Below are 11,076 nucleotides of genomic sequence, written 5' to 3'. Positions count from 1 at the left end.
ATTGATTCTAGCAGCTTCTTGATTGGCTGCAGGTGTTCTAATCAGCCTGTCTTAATTGTCTCCAGAAGGTTCCTGATTGTTCTGGAACCTTTCCTGTTACCTTACCCAGGGAAAAGGGACCTACTTAGCCTGGGGCTAATGTATCTGCCTTCTATTACTCTCCTATAGCCATCTGGCCTGACCCTGTCACAATATATACACACTTCCATACATATATTTTACACTTAATTGCAAAAAGTTATAGGAGTACAGAGTATCAATGGAGAGAGAGGTTTTTCCTATATAGAAGTTACATAATGGGGAGGTACAATATAAAGCTTTGAGCAGCAAAATGAGCATGTTAGGAAGTCCACAGGAGAGGCATAAGAGGGACTAGCAGAGGTTGGAATCAGCGGCAAAGCAGTACAGTGTTCTTCACGCCATCTAGATGAATCTAAATAAACTTGATTTTAATTTTCTCTGACTTTTTATTCTCAGGTTGGAATCTGACTAAAAAGCATTAAAAGAATGACCAATTTCTTTTGTGTGTCTTAATTGACAGTACTGCTTCTCTTGATTAATTTTCCATTTTGGTCTTAATATTTTCCATTGACAGGCCTCTGTAGTGATTGGTTATATGTTTAGGTCTATCTCTGGATAGAATAATTTTAGAGACTTTTTTTTGAATGAAAGCTTTTTTGGCACCCTAATTTAAGGCTATTGAATCCAGTTTGTCATTCTGAGGTTATTATTTAAAATGTTAATAATTATTCTTTGCCTTTTTGTATTTACTCTTGACTGGACAAGTCCACTAAACTAAGGTTATTTCTTTTCTTTCTGCATTTATCTTGAAAAGAATAAAAAAAGCAAGAAGACATTTTGGACTATGAGGTACCTCTCTATTTTTAAGGGTCATAATTTAAGAACTTCTTGCTTACATCATCTCACATTTAATAGGTGGTGAGGAAGGATGTTCCAGTGATTAGGGCACTGGCATAGCACTTGGCATACCTGGATCCAGTTCTTGCTGCACCACAGACTTTCTGTGTGACCACACACAAGTCACTTTGCTTCTCTATGCCTCAGTTCCCCATCTGGGGGATAATAGCAGTGACCTACCTCACAGAGATATTATGAGAATAAATTCATAAGATTGCGAGGCACTCGGATACTGCAATGATGGGTCATGTAACTACCTTAGACAGATAGAAAAATTCTTCTTCATCACCTAACCTGACCTACAGAATATCTGAAGACAACATTCCTTTATTTGTGGACAGGACTGGATTAATGCAGAGGCTTTAGAGGCTGCAGCCCAAGGCCTCGGGCTAAGGGGGGCCCTGCAAAAATAAATCCATAATTATATACAATTCAGTGGCTACCAACCCATTGATTACAATCGACTAGTCGATCCTGGAGCCTCTGCCAGTCGATCGCGATCTCCGGGCCGCTAAAAGTCCAGTGGTGCAATAGGGCTCAGGCAGGCTGCCTGCATGCTGTGGCCCCACACCGCTCCCAGAAGTGGCCGGCTGCTAGCACGTCTCTGCAGCCCCTGGGGGCGGGAGGTGGGTCCACATGCTGCCCCCAGCACCATCCCCACAGCTCCTATTGGCCAGAAACTAGCCAATGAGAACTGTGGGGATGGCACTTGCGGGCAGCTCATGGAGACACATTGTCCCCCTCCTCCCAGGGGCTCTCAGAGATGTGCCAGCACTGGCTTATTCCGGGAGTGGTGTGGGGCCAGGGCATGCAGGCAGGCAGCCTGTCTGAGCCCTGCTGCGCTGCTGGCCAGAAGCCGCCTGTGGTAAGCACCTCTTGGCCAGAGCCTGCACCTCACACCCCTTCCTGCACCCCAATCTCCTGGCCCAGGTCAGAATCCCCTCCTGCACCTAAACTCCCTCCCAGGTCCCGCACCCTGTCCTGCACCCCAACCCCTTGCCCCAGGTCAGAATCCCCTCCTGCACCAAACTCCCTCCCAGAGCCCACACCCCTCAACCTCTCTTGCACCCCAACACTCTGCACCAACCCAGATCTCCCTCCTGCACCCAAACTCCCCCGCGCCCACAAAACTAATATAACAGCTGTGCTAAGGTAAGAAGTAAGCTATTTTGAATTAACTTAACTATATTCTACATGTTTTAAGACTGAAATGTAACCACAGAATGGCTTTATGTTAATTAAAAGGCACATTTAGTATAGCACTAATAGCGTCGATGCCATAATGGTGATCATTTTGTTTTAAATTATGAAAAAGGGGCCCCACAAAATCTAATAGCCTCGGGCCCACAGGAGAGTTAATCCGGCATGTTTGTGGATTTAGCAGAAATTGGTTGAATAGGGAAGAGGTGGGCAATATCAAGTATATAAATTAAGCTCAGATTTTGTCCTTAATTGTGGAGAAGCTATTACTTGTCCATACTTCTTTATGCCCTTCTTGTTGGTTATCCAAGTTATACATACTTAACTTTTGAAATCCTTCTTCCTAGTCAGTCAGTCAAAACTTCCGATCATTTTAGCTGTTCTTCCTTGTACTCCCCACAGCTTTTTTCTATTAATGTTGTGCCTGAAACTGAATCCCAGGTGTGGTTCCATCAGAGCAGAGTTAAGAAAGACTATTGTTGCCTAGCATGGTGATATTAGATGCTTCTGCATGCATGGTTAAAAATCTCATTGACCTGTGCTGCTGTCATGTTGAACTTCAAACTCACATTTAATTTGCTTTCCAGTGTCATCACAAAGTCTATGCCAATGTCACTATTTTCTGGACTTTTCTTTCCCATAAATATTTGTGTTTCAGATTATTTTTCCTTAGATGTGTATTTTTCTAATATGAATAGAAGAATAGATCATGTGCTCATGCTTCTAAGCTTTAGGTTGCTTTGTGTGGTCCAGTGAATTTTGATTATTTGATTTGATCAAGTTGTATGCATTCATTCTACGCACCTACCTATCAACTCCAAACCCAATGTTTTGTACTTATGCCCGCCCATCCATCCATCTATCCATCCAGTTTTGTACAGCACCTACCATTGTAATATCTGAGTGCCTCCTACATTCATTAGATCGACATAGAAAGGCCCATAACAGAATTCCTGGGGTCGTCAGCACTTCTCCTTTTTTGAGAATAGGAAGCTCTGCATTGTATAACTTTTAACTGTCATTTCTTTTGGGGTTTTTTGTGGGCTTTTAGGGAGTGCACAGGTGGTTGTTGTTGGAGTCAATGTGGAACAAGGCTGTGGAGGGATTTGGAGTGGTGAGAGAGAGCGGTGGGGGATGGTAGTATGAAAGTTAGGATAAAGGGAGAGAGGTTGGGGCTAGAAGAGACAGTGAAGAGAAGACAGAGGGATAAATACTGTTTTCTCTCACCCTACTCTTTATGTTAAAGGGTTCTAGTTTTTCATGGTGAAAGGGGGAAGAAATGGGAGAGGGACAAAGGTGCAGACCTCTTTTCTCCTACTTCCCTACCAACCTCTTTTATCCCTCACCAAATGCTTCCAAGTAATACCCTGAAAAGTATACCAGTTTTTCCACTCTGAATACATGACCATCCTGTAGAGGAAGATAGGGCATTGGAGGGGAATATGGGAGCGGAGGTGTAGGGCAGCTTGCAGCCCTATCAGTCACGCTGGGCACCAGCACCACTGTCTACGAATATTCAAAGTATCTAAATACCAGCAAACAATGAGGAATTATTTAGCTTTGTAAAAGGATGTATAACAATGTGCAAAGGGATAAAATCAAGACAAAAATGTAACAGCCTGATCCAAAGTTGGTTGAAAGTCATTGGGCATGGGATCAGGGCCTGTATGAGAAAAAATGTTTCTCTTAATAGAGAGATCTGTTAGACTATGGAATAGTGTTTTTTTAATATAGTTAAAACTAGGTTAAGCAGAACAATGGTAAAAACAATTTACCCTTGATTTTAAAGCAGATGATTCAGGTCGTTTGAGGGGAATGAAGACCCATTACATTTCACAAGTTGGTGTCCACTTATCCCTTAAAATTGAAACAGTTTAGGGCCTATGTCTTTTTCACCTAAAGTTTGTGGCTGGTTTCCCCTAGAAATAGGGCTTACTTCAATACTTCACTGTATTTGAACTAATGTAAAGACTAAATCTGACTAAGGAGCCTGTAAAACAGAATGAGATTTTAATATCTCCTGCAGGGTAACAGCTGTTTTCAGAAACATGGTGTAAGAAACTATAAAGGCAAGAATAGTTGTCAGTAGAGGCTTTCTGATTTAAAAAAACATTAAGTGACAGAGTTTCAAAGATGGATGTGTGCAAATACCCGTTTTCAATTGACAGACCTAATTTGTGCATAAAGACCACAACTGTGTGCACCAAGCGGATATTTCTGTTGTGTGAGCACAGCCTTTTGAAAAAGTCTGACAGAAATTCATAGGAATTAAATCTGTAAGATTCTATAGTAATTTAATAGGATTTAAAAGAAAGTACTGTACAAATGTATGGGATTTAGAGACTAAATTTTCAAAAGTGCCCAGTTGGCCTGGTCCCCTGGTCACTTAAGAGCCTCAGTCCCATTGTCTTTCAGTGAGACTGAGACTCGTAATTGCCTAAATTTCTTTTGAAAATGAGACTGACTCATAAATCACTTGTGCACATCTGAAACTTTTACCCATTGTTTTTTTGAACTGTCTCATAGAATTATATGGCAGGGATGTAATTCTTAAATCACTTAGAATAGATTTTTAAAAAACCTATAAGAAAGGGAATCCTTTTCTATTAAATTCTGTTGGACTTTTCCTTAATGACAGAGCAAGTCATTAGCCATGTACATGCACCAATTCCTATTTTTCACATACAGTCAAGGTATTTATATGAATAAAAGCAGTGCACAATTCTGTGCATTCACCTTTAAATGCGTGTCTTTTAAAATCTGGCTCTAATTTCCCAACAGGAGTCATATTTGGGCTCAGTAATTTTGACAAGGGAGGCAGCTCTGGCAAGTATTCCAATTTCTCTGTTTCCAGCCACTCCAGGGAAGACAGAAGCTAAGGATGAGACATGGATTTTAATGGTGGTAGTATGTTTACCTCTGCTACTTTCCTAGATAGCTAATCAAGGATTAGTGGTTTAATTCCTGAAAGGGAATTTTACTTCCTGGCTTTGATTATGCCCACAAATCAATGTCCCTATAAACCCTGATGTAGGATTTATTAGTTGTTTTATTTCAAACCTGAGAGCAGGAGTTTAATGGTCTGCTCCTCAAATCCTGCTTTTTGCTAGGATTTCCTGACAGCAAGCATGCGATCATCAGAGAATCTTTGACTTTTGAGTTGCCTCTCTCCTCCCCCTGCATTTCAGTCATTGATTCCAGTCTCCACAGACTATAGGGAAATGTATCAAGAATTGGTAGATTGAGTGAAGCTCTAGTCTGGATGGACAATAGTGTAGAATCAGGTGACACCATTCTGTCCTGAATTTCATTACTTTTTAAGTACTTTCTGGAATACTGAGAAGGAGGGTAGGGAAAACAAATACAGAAATTGTAACTAATGCCTAGGGAGTCCCCTATCACAGCATGAGAATCTAGTGGTGAATCCCTGAAATTTTCATCGGAATCCTTCACCTTCAAAGAGTTCTGAGCCTGAGAGCTGGCAAACAGCTAACTTCAGAGTTCCGAGAAGCTGGCACAATTTGAGGGATATCTTGGGAAGGAGTACTGCAGAAAGGGATCTGGGGATCATAATAGATCACAGGCTAAATATGAGTCAAGAGTGTAGCACTGTTGCAAAAAAAGCAAACATTGCAAGACACGAGAAGTAATTCTTCCGCACTACACAGTGCTGATTAGGCCTCAGCTGGAGTATTGTGTCCAGTTCTGGGCACCACATTTCAGGAAAGATGTGGACAAACTGGAGAAAGTCCAGAGAAGAGCAACAAAAATGATGAAAGGTCTAGAAAACATGACCTATGAAGGAAGAGTGAAAAAATTGGGTTTGTTTAGTCTGGACAAGGGAAGACCGAGAGGGGCATGATAACAGTTTTCAAGTACATAAAAGATTGTTACAAGGAGGAGGGAGAAAAATTGTTCTCCTTAACCTCTGAGGAGAGGACAAGAAGCAATGAGCTTAAATTGTAGCAAGGGTGGTTTAGGTTGGACATTAGAGAAAACTTCCCAACTGTCAGGGTGGTTAAGCACTGGAATAAATTGCCTAGGAAGGTTGTATGATCTCCATCACTGGAGATTTTTAAGGTTAGACAAACAGCTGTCAGGGATGGTCTAGATAATACTTAGTCCTGCCTTGAGTGTAGGGGACTGGACAAGATGACTCTTGAGGTCCCTTCCAGTCCTATGATTTTATGATACTTTATCAGAAAAAAAGAATAAATACACACGTGGTGAAAGGATAACACCCTGGTGTGTATTTGTGACTGTGAGAGCATATGAACTGGCCAGGCAGTGAAGTACACTGCGTAGATACTGAGTTGCCCTGTGGCACTCCCACAGGAATTAGAAGAGGAAAGCTATACTGTATTTCCTGCTCTGACACTACTAGATTTTTATTGCCAAACTGGTCATCCATTCAGCCCATCACCATCCTCCACCACACCCTAGGTATGGAGCGGTTTTGTTTGTTAGTGATTGTCTGCAGCTATTGTCTATGGCAGCATAGGCAGCACAGTACTGTTGGGTGTCTTGAGATAGGCACCTGTAATTTATCCAAAGCAACTGTAAGAAGCTGAAATCAGTTCATGCCCACTATGACCTGCTGGTGGTTTGGGAAAGCCACTCTCATCCATGCATTCCACAGGCCCTTACAACGGGTTTACAGAATCAGGGCCTAAGAATCTCATCTCCAGGGGTGAAAGTAACTTAAGTGACTTACTGGTACGCAGGGTGGCCGGGGTCCTGAGCAAGGTGGTGGTGGGGGGTCAACCAGAAGGGGCGAGGCCTCAGGTGGAAGGTGCTGGGCTGGGGCCAGACTCCCCCAGCTAGCCCTTCATTGCGGCCCGGCAGTGATTTAAAGGGCCCGGGGCTCCTGGCCATTGCTAAGGCTACCCCGGGGCTCCAGCAGTAATTTAAAGGGCCGGAGCCCTGGGGTCTTTAAATTGTCGCTGGAGCCCTGGGGCTCCCGGCTGCTGCCGCTACCCCAGGGCTCTGACAGCGATTTAAAGGGCCTGGGGCTCCCAGCTACTGCTACCCCGGTGCTCCGCCGATAATTTAAAGGGCTCTGGCTGCGGTAGCGGCAGCCGGGAACCCCAGGCCCTTTAAATCACCGCTGGAGCCCCATGGTAGCAGTAGCAGCGTCCGGGAGCCCTGGGGCTCTGGCGGCAATTTAAAGGCCAGGGGCTCCAGCCGCTGCCAGGAGCCTTGGGCCCTTTTAAATTGCCGGCCCAGGGAAGCTGCCCCTTTTGGCCCCACTCAGCGGCACAGCCGGTATGGTTGGCTGTGTACCGGCTCTTACCGGTACGCCATACCGGACCGATCGGCTTACTTTCACCTCTGCCCATCTCATAAGTGGGTATATAGAGAGGCTACCTCACAGAAAAAGCTGCTACTCTGAAATAGAAATTATTGACAGTCAGTCAATTATCCTGTTATATCAGTCTGTCACTAGGGAGCTTCCAGTGCATAGCAGCAGGGTCCACACGGACAGCTAGCACACGGGATGTCAGGCGCTATAGATTTACACTCAGGTTGCCATGCAGTAAGTGTTCGTGTAGACATGTCCTATGTCTCTTATGTAATGGGGATGATTTGCAGGCAGTTGCTATGTTGCAGGGCATGAAATGTGATTAGAGGTTTTTAAGTAGTTCTAAAAGTCTGCTGTTCTCTTCCCTAGGAACACCCAGAAGTAAGTCAAAGTGCCACATAAAGTATATTTACAAAGTCTGAGCATAATTCTCTTCTCACTTACACCAATTCAAATCAAGGGTAACACCAATGATGTCAAGAGAATTATCTCAGGGTGACATTGGTGTGAGAAGAGAATTAGGTGCTCTTGGTGTATATAATGCAGATAATTGGATGATGATGACAGCTGTGCACTTCAGAAAATAGAAACAAATTTTATTTTACAAACATTTATTTCATCACATAATATAAGTTTTATATAAAAAGATTACATTTATACTTACAATAATAATGCTTAGCTCTTATATCAGATATAGCACTTTTCATCTATAGAAGGCAAAACATTTTATAAAGAGACATTAGTATAAATATCCCTATTTCTACAGATGAGGTAACTGAGGCAAAGAAAGATGAAACCACTTGCTCAAAGTCACATAGCATGTCAGTGGTAGAACATGTCTATGCTACAAGTGCTACAGCAGCACAACTGCTGTGTAGATACTTACTACAGCGATGGAAAGGTTTCCCCAATCATTGCAGTAAATCCACCCTCCCAAGAGGTGACAGCTCGGTCAAAGGAAGAATTCTGCTAACCCCCACATCTACAGTGGTGGTTAGGTCGCGCTAACTGTGTCACACAAGGCATGAAATTTTTCACAGCCCTGAGTAATGTAGCTAGGTTGACCTAAGTTTTAGGCATAGACCAGGCCTCAGTCCAGTGTCTTAGTTCTTCAACCTATTTCTGGTGGGTCTACTTTTTTCTTTTGGTCTTTCAGCTTGAGAGCATTAGTGCATGTGAAATATGAAGAGAGCTGTGAAATTGGACCACTAGGCCTCATCAATCCAGTTAGAATTGGGTTTTGTCATATAATTTGACATAGCTTCATTTACAAACAGGGTCTCAAATATTCACCACCAAATAGCATCAAGGAACTTACATGTGCTGCTACTGGCTTTTAAAGATTGCATTATTGAAGAGAAAGTTGCCCGAGAAAGTTGCGAATAAGTTTCAAATTCAGGCTAATTGTATTGTAAAAAAATTACCTCAGTAGACTATATATATATATATATGAGAAAAATGTTTTTTGTAGTAGAATTTTTGGCTGATTTAAGGCAACGTTTTCAATGGTTTTGTACATATGATTGAATTTTTAAATTAGCTACAAGTTAATGAGAAGTAATATTCAGTGATGAACTTAACTGAGTCATACAGTATGGTACATACATTACTGTATGCATATACATATAAAATAATATACACTGCATTATATATGGTATTGTTTGATATTTACATAGTGATATAAAGAGGGACCACATTTTAAAGACTTCACACAAAAGACAAGAGTACCGGTTTGAATGTTTGAGTTGGAAATTTCTCAATTTTTGAGTACTTAATTTCTCAGCCTTAATACTGCACTAATACTACTCTGTCGTATGAAACTCAGATTTATATCTGCATAGCATAATCAGTACCCAGCTCTCCCTCCCCCCCTCCTCCCTGCAAATCCAGTGGTCATGATATTTAAGGGAGGAAGAACATTATATTGTGCATGCTTATGAGTTTAGATTATATGTTGGCTTATTCCACAAGTCTCATATTTCCAATCTTTTCTAAATAGTGCAACTTTGAAACATAATGATTGAGCCACATTGGCAGAGAATGCAGATTTGTCCTAAACTTCAAGATATAATGGATATACAGTTTGCTTGCCAGCCGTGCTCTCCCACTAGTAATATTTAGTCAGCAATAAAAAAAAAAGACAACTATATTGATTCATATCTACGTAATAATGAAAAGCTTTCCAATGGAAAAAAGCCAAATCATTAAGATAATGTACATTTTACAAGAGCACTTAACACTTTTTTGTGACCACTTGCCATGCAATGAAATTTGGGACATGGCATTAATAGTATTTTTTTATGCTAGTGTGCATGCTGCACAAAAATGATAAAAAACCTACATCCAATTCCTATCAATGGGTTTTTTCTTCTATTCCTACTATATATATTTTAGGGAGAGGTCCAAATCACATACAGTGTGAATTAAGGTCATCTATACTTTAGCCTCAAAGTCTATTAAACAGTAGAACTTATTTACACTTTTGGTTCAGTTCTCAGTAAACGGTACGTATTCTTAAATTACCATTTTTTCCCACAGATGGATCTATTTGACCCCTAACACTTGTGTATCGTTAATAATTTTTTAGTTGAAAAAAAGTTTTATATTATCAACCTTTTCAGTAAGGTTTTTTCTTTAATCTTCTTCAATTCTAACATCTGTAGTACAGACACATTACATCTATATTATTACATTCCAGTGAAATCCATCATTGCACTGCGGCAGCACCAAAGGTTCTTTTTGGCTGACATACATACGTGCAAATTAGTCAACAGGAAAGTGGTTAATTTTACATCAGAAGATATGTTCTTTACCTCTCAATTTTGAGAGTTTCAAACTTTCTTCTAATTCTTCCTTTATTCTAGAAATATAAAAGGTCTTCATTTGCACCCCCTTCTGATTGGACTATTTTTATCTGTTGTATTTGAATGCCCACCACCCTTGGATGTGTATGAAATCAGTAGTTTATCACCAGTGAGGAGGCATACTGGAGTTTTGGTGCTCAGAGGGAGTGGTGTCCGTCTGGACTGGGAAAGCATCTGATCCAAGATCAATCCTGGAAACAAAACTCTTTTTCTCTCACTACTGTAGTGATCTACCCAGGACCAGCAGTGGTAAAGAAATTACGTTCGCTTGGCAGATGGCCCTTTCAGCCAACAAGAGGTATATAATTTTAGATGGACTGGGAGGTCATAGAAACAAGTTACCAGGGCCTACAGGAAAGACTTCTGCAGAAATATCTGGGAAAGGGCAGTTATCTTTCTGGTATTTTTTTTCTTGCTTTAGGAGCTGTTAACAGTCAGCACCATGAACATCTCAGCCAGACCTAAGGAGCGAGGCCAGTATGTAGTGTTACTGAGTGACACAAAGTTGTCTGTATAGTAGCCTTGTTATCAGGGACCTATTTTTCCATAATTTCTCTTATACTCAGTTTTCATGGAGTTTGCAAAGAATAATCTCAGAATGTTCCTCTGCATAAATAATTTAAAATTGTTGGAAAATCTGCATCTTTGGTACATTATAACAAATCCTGCCCTATCTCTGTAGGACCTGATCCAAAGCCCATTGAAGTCAATGGGTTTGGAGAAAGATCAGACTCTGGGTGAGCAAGACCCTCAGGCAGGTGAAACCAGTGCAGATCTGCACATTAAGATGAG

The 11,076-nt window shown here is 41.4% G+C and overlaps 1 protein-coding gene across 5 annotated transcripts in view; it reads left to right on the top strand.

Moving 5' to 3' along the window:
* SUGCT (succinyl-CoA:glutarate-CoA transferase) overlaps positions 1 to 11,076 on the top strand; it is a 481,412-nt gene that overhangs the window by 428,448 nt on the left and 41,888 nt on the right. The gene's annotated exons all lie outside the window — the stretch shown is intronic.

Source organism: Chelonia mydas, chromosome 2 (assembly GCF_015237465.2).
Source record: "Chelonia mydas isolate rCheMyd1 chromosome 2, rCheMyd1.pri.v2, whole genome shotgun sequence".
NCBI classification, from domain to species: domain Eukaryota; kingdom Metazoa; phylum Chordata; order Testudines; family Cheloniidae; genus Chelonia; species Chelonia mydas.
This window is presented reverse-complemented; position numbering and strand designations above follow the sequence as displayed.